Raw genomic sequence first — 10,304 nt, 5'->3', positions numbered from 1 at the left:
CATGAGAATCTGGAAAGTCTAAACCTTGTTTGTGGTATTCTGAGTAGGATTCAGGATTGAATGACTGTGACGAGTTTCAAACTCCTAAAGGCTGGGCGTTAGTGACAGACACAAAAGAATCAAGGGATTCTACTCCAACCTGATTGAGAACCGATAGATGATTAGCCGTGCTGTGACAGAGCATTTGGACCTTTTTCACTAAGAGGATGGGATGTAGCCATTGACAACGGTGATGCCCTACATACAGCTTGCCATGGAAAGGAGTAAGAAGGATTGGATGAAGCAGTAGGTAAGAAGAGATTCATGAGGAGCGCAGCATCTCCATACACCTATCTGAAATCCCCATCATTGGATTACATGAGTAACTTTATCTTTATTTTATGTTATTATTTATTAATTTTCAAAAATCCATAATCAATTACTATCTGCCTGACTGAGATTTACAAGATGACCATAGCTTGCTTCATACCAACAATCTCTGTGGAATCGACCCTTACTCACGTAAGGTTTATTACTTGGACAACTCAGTACACTTGCTGGTTAGTTGAACGGAGTTGTGTCCACACATAGCAAAGAGCCATTATAATTATTCCATACAACAATAAAGAGTACAACATTGATGATCACAATTTCGTCCATCACATGTCATCACAACACCAAACTTAAACCTTGCTTGTCCCCAAGCAAGAAAAGAATCATGCAATAAAGATTGACAATCCAAGGTAAGAAGAATAGCAACTCAATGTTCATGGTAGGCTAGTTTTCTATTCATGCTACAATCACCAAAGAAATGTAAATGATTGATGCTTCTATCTAGCTCAATTTATGAAATCATTTTCTTATATTTCTTCCTTGAAACAAGCTTTTGATTTTCTTATTGGCTTCTCCTTTTGGGTGCTTTACCCATGAGTTGATAACAAAGCTACAACTCTAAATGCTTTGTTTTCAAATATTACCACTTGATACATAAGCACCACAAGCATTTAATTAGAGGACTTCTTCATTTGTTTCTTTTCTTAACTCTCTAATCATTGATGCTCAGAGCTTTGAGCTTTGAGGGAGTGCATTTGCACTTGAGCCTAACCTTGAATCTAAGTGTTTTGTTTTCAAGCTTTTTGCTTGATACATAAACACCACAAGTACTTAACAATTGAATTGTCATTGGTACTCAGAGCCTTCAGCTTTCTCATTCTTTCGCTTTTTCTTTTCTTGCCTTTAATTGCATTTGCTTTTTCAAGGTTTTCATGATTTCAAAAGATTTCACAAAATGTACTAGATGAAAACTTCAATTAAATAAAATCTAATGCAATTGAGCAATAATTAATCATACTAGCTTTCCACTACTCATAAGCTCATGCCATGTTCTTCTTTAATTCCTTGTTTGTTTATGATCATGATACTTTATTGCTTTGAGCTCACAAAATTCAAGTTAGTAGTTATAATGTCACAGCAACATGTTATAAATCAAAATTCAAGCTATGCTTATTCATACCACACATGCATACAGAGAAGATAAAGACAATCATGCCATTTGAAGTACTGTAAGCAAATGAGAGGAAAAGAAACTTTACAACCTTGTAATTTATCTCCTCTATTATTCTCATTTTCCTCCCATTCTTCTCCTTTCCATACCAAACTCAGAATGCTTGTTCATCCTCAAGCAACAATTAGAACAGTGGTTATGGGGCTAACATGGATCATGAATGTCTTACACAATAAAATGTTAGTAACACATGTGTTTAAGCAAGCAAAATTAAGAATAACCATCAAGGCACAGAGAAATAGAAACATTGTGATTGCAAACATAAGAGGGTGTACATGATACATTGCATAAAGAATAAGTGGCACACCAAACTTAGTGTGACACTTTCACTTGGAATTGATGCAAGTATCCAGTAAGGATTGGAAGCAAATTTTTGTTGCATAGCAACACCAAACTTAGAATGCAACCATATGTTAATTTATTTGAACTAAAACTGAACAAAGGAACTGTTATATGCTAAATACAATCACCGAGCCAAGAATCTGTCATGAATAAGGATCTCTTGGTGATGTATTCACTAAAACAGTTAATAAAAGAAAGCATGAAAAATAAAGAAATGACTAAAACAAAGAGAAAACTAAAATTGTCCAACTAAAGAAAAATCACACTGCAAAGGGCATTATGATTATCCAGACAAGTGGTGTTGCTGAATGACTTGCATAGAAAATAAGTGGTACACCAAACTTAGAATCTTAGTGTGACACTTCCATGTAGAATTGATGCAATCATCCAAAGGGATTGAAAACAAATTGTTGCAGGGCAACACCAAACTTAGAATGTAACCATATTCCAATTTATTGAATTTAAACAAAGCAAAGAAAGAAAATAAAGCAGAGAAGAGAAATGTTACCTACGGTTGACATGTTGTTCACTTTCTTCCTTTTCTTCCAGTTTGTTAAGAGGAATGACCTCAAGGGGGGAGAAGATTCAGCTAGTGTCCCCTATCTTGGCCTCTCCTCAGCAAGCTTTCTTTTGTTAATGGCTTGATTGAGCTTGCTTGCTGGATCAGGGGGAGGATTGCTTGTAGTTGACCTTCTCTTCTTCATGAATATTGTCCTTTGTAGCTTGGTCACAATCCTCTTCTTGGTGCTTTTTTTAATTGCCTTCATTTCCTTGAATCCAAGTCTTAATGGTTGTGTGATTGTTGGAGTGTTCTCTTCATCAAGAGCTTTTTGAATTGATGGTTCAGTGAGCACTTCCTTCCTGTAATTTTCTACTTCAATTGAGTGTGACTTCTCTTGATTGTCTTCCTCCATTCCTTCTTCATGATTTTCCATTAAATCCTTTGGGGGTGAAGTTTCATGTTCCTCTGTCACCTCAATTAGCTTCTGTGAATATGAAGCCACAGGTTCAAACACCTCCACAACCTCCTTCTCCATTGAAATTTCACTTGACACAGAAGCTTCCTTATCTTGCCCTTCCTCTTTCTTCTTTGCACTCAACAATTGAGCTACAAGAACTTCCAAGTTTGTGAGGGAGTTCTCTTGTTCTTTCCAGAATTTTTTTGTCTCCTCCACATATCTTTTGAACATGGACTCAAACTTTGAGAGTCTTTGGTTCGTGGAAGTTTGTGTTGGTTGTTAGTCTCGTGAGGGATTCTGTGTTGAGGCATAGTTAAGTGATGAACAATCTTCTAAGTATGCTCTGACAGCACAATCAAGTGATAATGTCCTTGAATAATTAGAATGTGAATCATTGCATTTCCCTTCCCAGCCATCATTTGTGTAACTGTCATAACAGTATGAGTCACTTTGTGGCTCTGGGAAATATTTCATTTCACTTGATTGTTCATACTTCCTCATTCCTTGTTGATACTCCCATCCACCATTAGAATAATGACATGAATCATTTTGTGGTGGTAGTTGGTATCCCATATAATTCTCTTGCTCATCTTGTGTTTCTGAAGTAAATCTCCATGGATTGGAGTGCTCAGACTTTGTATTTTCTTGATGATATTCCCAGCCACCATTAGAGATTGGTGATGGTGGGTAATATCCCATAAATTTGTTTGATCATAAGATGAGTTGAACTCCATTTGAATTTTGTAAAACACAATCACCAAAGCAATTGAAAGTCATATCTCATATGAGAATTTGCTTAGTGAGGCAAAAACACAAACACCTTGGTTTCAAGCTAAAACAGAAAACAAAAACAAAGAAAATGCTTGATCTAGACTTCTCACCCACTTAATCATTGTTGATCAAAATCAATCTCTGGAAACGGCGCCAAAAACTTGATGGATTGGAAAATGAATTCCAACACAAAACTCACCGGCAAGTGTACCAGGTCGCATCAAGTAGTAATAACTCACTTAGAGTGAGGTCAATCCCACAAGAATTGATGGATTAAGCAACTTTAGTGGGTGATTAGTTTAGTCAAGCTAACGTTGAGTGAATTGTGTGAAGTTGATCAACAGAATGTATAGAGCAATGAATTGTAAATTGCAGAAAGTAAAGTGGACAGAAGCTTAAAGAGCAAGAAATGTAAATTGCAGAAACTTAAATGACAAGAAATCTAAATTGCAGTGAATGTAAAGGGGAGTGGGTGCGGGGAGTTAAAGGAAGCAGTAAGCAGAACTTAGAACAATTGCAGAGAAATTAAATTGCATGAAAAGTAAAAGGAATTGGGTGCTGGAAATTAAAACAGGACTGAAAAATGTGAAGTGCAGTAAACTACAGAGCTCTCAGATCAATTCAGTACCAAAACATAAATGTAAAGGTGTAGAAGAATTAAATGCAGCAAGAATACTTAGATCAATTCTAAAATCCTTAAGAGAAATCAACAATTTCCATGGAATAGCAAAAACAGAAAGAAAGCCAAGAGCTCAATTGCTCTCTTGATCAAAACAAAAGAGAAAGTGCAGAGGAGAGAAAATGAAACAGAAAACAAAACTCAGATATGATTTTCAATTCTTCAAATTCAACAAGGAAAATAAAAAAGGCTCTCTATCTTACTACTCCTAATGCTCCCTAGTGGAGCCAGCCTCCTTACAAAAATGAAAATGATGCCTTATATAGGCTTTTCAAAGTGAAAATGAAAATGAAATTAAAATTCAACTGAAAATCTTAATCTAACTGATCCTTGTGCCTTTGAGTGATGTCAATTGGACTTTGCTTGCTTTAGATTTGAAGAAGAGTGGATCCGGATGGCCTTGGTTCAATTGGTTTAGAGGCATGGGTCAAGGTTGCTTGGATCAATGATTTGGTGTGTGGGAACCTTCCAGGGGAGTGCTCGGTTCACAAGGAGAGCACGGCACTCAAACCTTGGTTGCCTTGCCAAATTGGTTCGTGCCAAGCTTGTCCGTGTCAGCCTCACTAGCGCTCGGTGAATGGAGAGAGCGCAGCACTCTTTGTGTTTGAGAGGAGCATCCTGTTCGAATCATTGCTGAGCCATTTTTGGCTTATTTTTCTTTGGAGTAGCGCTTCTTCTTGCTCCCTCAAATGCAGGGTTCGATCATTGGGGCCTCTACTAGCAAACATTTACCCTTGCATTTTCTTGTGCCAAACCCCGATAAAGCTAACAAGGTTAACCTAGCGCTCTCTCTTTGAGCGCTGATGCCTTGCTAATTTGGACTCTTGTAGCGCTCGGTTGGTACAAGTAACGTAGCGCTATGCTTCCTTGCCTTGTGCCTAGCTTCCTTGCTTGTGAATGCCCGAGAATGTTCAAAAGAATGAACGCTACTCTTTGCTTTAATGAACGCTCATTATAGCGTTTACTCTTTAAATGAATGCATAAGCCAATGATCACAAATCCTTATCAATCATGCATGCATTTAACGCCTTATCAATCAGTAATGCCAATTAACGTGAAGCTTGATTTCATTGCCAATTGACATTATTAATTAAAGTTTCATGCATGCTTTCATTTTATTACTTAGAAAAAGCTTGCTAACCAAAATTTTTTAGCCATAATTACCTAAAACTTTTTATAATTCACTTTATTTATATCATTTAATATCAGTTTTATTTTTTATCCCACTCTCTTATCATTTTACTTATCACCGTTCTTATCAAATCTACTTATTAATGATATTAATTATAAAATCATATTCGTTTTTATTAGACATTATTGTAATCAATACTTAATATTCCTTTTTATAATTTGATTTTTATATATAAAAATATAATAAAGATTAATAATTATATTTAAGAACAGTAATTATAATATCAATTGCATTAAATAATTGTAATTGATTATTTGTCTGTTATGGTATTTATCATCAATTATTGGAGATATGAAACATGAAACCTATCCTAATATATACTTTATGTTAATTCAATCATATTCATTCAAAAATCACAAGAATAACACCGTTACAAGCACAATAGTGTATCAACTAAGAAAGTTTACATGAAATTGTATGCTTTTATCATTGTAATTTGTATGGCAATTGATTTCGACCTTAATACAGTACCTATGCTAAAAGGTGCTCTGATGAGGTATGGTAATAACTTAAATTATTTTTTATGTATTTTTTAGCACTTTAATTATATGCGTAACATTCTTGATCATTATTTATTTGCTATTTATATCTAGAAAAATAAATTTTTTTATTATTTTTGTTATATTTTTTTATTTTTAAAAATAATTTTATAAAAATAGAAGCGTTTAAAATTGTTTTCGTAACATGTGAATGATATACTTTCACCTTTGATTCATTTTTACATCTTTTTTTCAAATTTTTATTTGTAGTATCCTTAATTATATCTTTGGATCTCTTATTAGTAAAAACCTAATTTTTATAGAGACTAAAAACTGGAAATCCAATAATTATTTTAGAAGAATATTTTATATACCATTTTATATATGTTTCAAATGTATACCTTCGAATGTATACCTTCAATTTTTATATATATTTAAAATGTACACCTTTAATTTTTTAAAATAGTTTTATGATGTTCATCGCTAAAATAAGAAGCATTTTTTTAATATTTAAACTTTCTTTTGGTAATTGGTATTTAAATCTTTTGATTTTGCTCACTAATTTTTTTTAGTTATATGCATAATATTTGTGTAAAGTTCATACTTTACGCAATCAATTAGTTTATATGAATAACATCCATAATTACATGAAGTTAACATCCACGTTAACATACATAATAAAACAAAATTAGCACTTAAAATTACGGAAAAAATTTGGTAACCAAAATGTAACATCCATAAATTTATCCACATAACATCTATAATTTTATATTAATAACATCCATAATTTATACTCATAATATTCATAATTTCATACCTTTAATATCTATAGTTAATAAATTTTTATAATTAATATTATCAAATTTTAAACTATACGTCTTATTGTATTCTTCAAATTATCTCATATGTGAACTAGTAGATCGTGATTTTAATTATTTTAATATTTTTTTTAATATTCATATGTATGCTTATTTATTGATTTTAATATGACGAGTTAATAATTATTTTTAAAAAATTATTTTTAAATTTTTGTTTATATTTTATATTTTATTTTTTATTTTTTAATTGTCTATATGTAAAATATAAGTTGTATAGTAAAAGTTGTTAAAATTTTTTAATTATTTAAATTTCATAATTTTTGCAGAGAATTATTGCATTTAATGGATAAGAATGTGATTGAAAGATGTTAGAAATTTGATTTGAGAGAAACTAAAATTGATTTTGGAAAGAACATTAATGACTCTAAATATGCAGCAAAATAATAGATGATAAAGAGGATAAATGATAAAGAAGTGTATATCACTTGCTTATTAAGAGAATAAAAATTTTTACATGACATTTCTATATTATAATTATTTTTTGCCTACCTAGCATTACCCTTATTACTTAGCAATGTAATGCGTAATCTTGATTGGCATTAATAATGCATGCATTATATTACTTAGTAATGCATGATTTGCCATTTCACGAATACATAAGCAAATGATGGCATTACTTAATATTACACGCATTAATATTACATGCATGCCGTAAATGCCAATTTATCATGCACGGTTCATGATGGCATGCATGCATGCTTTAATTTGGCCGTGGCATTCATGGTTATGGGCCACGCTTTTGGCCTAAGGTTCCAAAGCGTGCTCAATTTCAAAATGTGCCCCAAAATTTTTTTTTTCTTTTTAGTTTATTTTGTACTTTTTTTGCTTCTTTTTCTTCTTATTTTCTACAAAATTTATAAAATCAAAAGATCAAGGAAATATACCATTTAAGTACAAAAAAATGCAATATTTAAGCACTAATTATCAATTTCTTGTATGAAAAAGCATAGAAAAACATGACATGATGACATGTCATCACCATCTCAAACCAAGAACATAAAAGTCTACTCTAACATCCTTCCAAACATTTTATCAAACACTTGGAAGACACAAAAGGAAAGCATAGTAAATTGACAACAAGAATGAAATCTAACAACAATCAATTACAACGAATTAACAACAACGATCAAAGAAAACACAATTAACATGAATTAACTCAAATTGCATTAAAAGAAAATAAGAAGAATAAGAGTAGATCAACATACAAAGTGTAGAAACAAAATAGAAGAATTGCAACAAGAGAATAGATGTAACAACATAGAATTGAAATGTAGAAGTAAATGAAAGCAAAGATTAAAGCTTAGATCTAAGAAATTCTAACCTAAACCTAATCCTAATTCTAGAGAGAAGGGAGAGCTTCTCTCTCTAAAAACTAACTCTAAAACTAGATCTAAAGTCCTAATTGTGTCTCCAAAGTTGGAATGAATGGAATCCCCCTTTTTCCTTCAATCATGGGTCCTTTAAAGCATTTTGGCGCCAAAGTTGGTTCCAAACTGGGCCCCACATCCTCTGTTAATTTGCTGGGCACGATTTCACTTGAAAATCATGTGCCAGCATCGACGCGTACGCGTACAGCACACGTGCGCGTCCATTGGGTTTTGCGCGATCCACGCGTATGCGTCTAGTGCGCGTGTGCGTCTATGGGCGTGTCCCAAATCTTTAGCTTTTCATGATTTCTCCACTTTGTATGCTTTCTCTTCACTCATTTGATCCATTCCTAGCCCTTTTCAATCTGAAATCACTAGCAAACACATCAAGGCATCTAGTGGAATCAAAGGAAGGTTAAAATTATCAAATCAAGGGTCTAAAAGCATGTTTTTACATTTAAGCATAAATTGAGAGACAATCATGAAACTATGCTATTTTATTGAATAAATGTGAGAAAAGGTTAACAAAATGCTCTATATTCAACACAAGATAAACCCTAAAAACGGGGTTTATCAGTAATATCCCTTGAGCATCCTCTTTAGTGAATGAGATAGTGGGTAGGTCGATTGGATGGTTGTCATCCCCGACTTGGTATACCTCCTTCAGGTGTCTTTTTTACAAGGATTTTGATATTCCTTCTCCTACAAACCCACCATTGATCATGTGTATATGTCACTCTGGGGTGTGAGGAGGGTGTTCAGATCGTCCTCTTTCTTCGTCCCGTCTTCTTTTTCTCAGATCATTCAACCTGTCAGTTAGGTATATATCAAGTCGACCTTCTCTGGCAAACTTTTCTATCACATTCTTTAAATCATAACATTCATTGGTGGAGTGTCCGTACACCTTATGATACTCGCAATACTCAGTTTGACTTCCAGTTTTTTTGTACTTAATTGGATGAGGAGGTGGAAGTTGCTCCGTGTGGCATATCTCGCGGTAAACATCCACCAAAGAAACCTTTAGAGGAGTGTAGTTGTGGTATTTTTGGTGCTTTTCTACACTTTGTTCCTCCCTCTTCTTGGGTTCCCTTTCCTTTTCTCGAAGGTAGTAGGGCAGGTTCCGTTTGTGGGAGAGGCTCTCTAAGTTAGGAATTTTTCTCCATGTTGATATATTTCTCTTCCCTTTCTTGAACTTCTTTTAAAGAAGTCAGATGTTGTTTCAGAACTTTTCTTTTTAGGTATTAGGGAGCGAAGGACACCACCCAGCACCTAAGGTAGGGTTCAATGCCTAACAAAAAATGCTTAGGGTAGAGTTATTTCCCTCCCCCCCCCCTCCTTAATTTAGCATTGACATTAGCTGAGTGAATAGGATGATATTTCGTATAGTGACTCGGGTATATTCTACTTCTAAAGTTACTGAGGTGGTGACTCAGGTTGGACGTTCCATCATAGAGATCCATGTCGGGTGATTTGAAGTTTCTAGGAACTTTAGCCTTCATGTTCTCTTATGTGAACGGATCTTTACCTCTCAGGAGACTCTTATCACACTCTGACTTATCATTCCTCCTTTGTAAGTCGGTTTCCAGCTTTCGAAGCTTGTCTTCTAGCTTCTTTCATCGTCTCATCACTCTTCGTAATTCTCGTTCCATTTTCCGTTGTCGTTCAACCTCGTGTTTGAGTTGTTGTAGTCGATCCCACTAGCCATGAACTAGATCCATGATCTTGATTGTATGAGGACGGTCCTCATCCTCGGGGTGGTGGACCTCAGAATGGATCCTCCTTGGATGAGGATTTTCAGAGGTCCCTTCCCCGTGAGGGCCTTGGTGTGATGGTGGAGGAGGAATTACGAGGGCCTGGTCTTTTGGCTGAGGTTCTTGCTCAGATTCAGATACTGCGTGGCAGTCTTCATGCAGGTGGTCCGGCATTTGTCAGAGGTAAAATTTTAGGTTCTCGGCAACAGTGCCAATGTTCCGAGGGTTACCTAAAACGGTGATTTTGGCCTGAACTTGAGGTCCAGATCCCTTGGTATGGCAGCGTCCGACCTCTTTGGTACTGAGGTGCCGCCTGTCCGAGTTCTTCGTGAGAAGGTGGGGG

The sequence above is a fragment of the Arachis hypogaea genome, chromosome 4 (assembly GCF_003086295.3).
Source record: "Arachis hypogaea cultivar Tifrunner chromosome 4, arahy.Tifrunner.gnm2.J5K5, whole genome shotgun sequence".
In the NCBI taxonomy this organism is placed as follows: Eukaryota; Viridiplantae; Streptophyta; class Magnoliopsida; order Fabales; family Fabaceae; genus Arachis; species Arachis hypogaea.
The sequence above is the reverse complement of the archived record's forward strand: the minus strand, read 5'-3'. Positions refer to the sequence as shown.